The sequence below is a fragment of the Penaeus monodon genome, chromosome 15 (genome assembly GCF_015228065.2).
Source record: "Penaeus monodon isolate SGIC_2016 chromosome 15, NSTDA_Pmon_1, whole genome shotgun sequence".
Classification (NCBI taxonomy): domain Eukaryota; kingdom Metazoa; phylum Arthropoda; class Malacostraca; order Decapoda; family Penaeidae; genus Penaeus; species Penaeus monodon.
Window position 1 is genome coordinate 1,671,528 of NC_051400.1, and position 393 is coordinate 1,671,920.

Sequence of the window (393 nt, forward strand, 5' to 3'; positions counted from 1 at the left end):
TTTGGGAGTGTTTTCTAGGTATTGTTTTTTTGTGGTAGATATGATATAAAATAAGATTCATATACACCAGCACGGGACCATAAAGCTTCAGAAATCAAAACCTTTAAATCTGGGGCCTGCAATTAATCAGCGACAGTGTAGTGGGAAGGAGCAAGAGAATTTTCACAAAATTTGCCCCCCGTAAGAAGCCCGCGACAGTTACCTGGGCATCGTTAAGGGAAAGAGCCCGGGAGGCGGGTTGGGTTGGGGAAAAAAAGAAATTTAGATATTTAAACGGCGGAGAAAAAAAAAAATTTTGACGTATGCTACCGGCTTCAGGAGAAACACGATAGATATTTAGCGTGTGTTGGGCTTGGGGAGAAACTATAGATAGTTTAGACGTGTTTTCCCGGC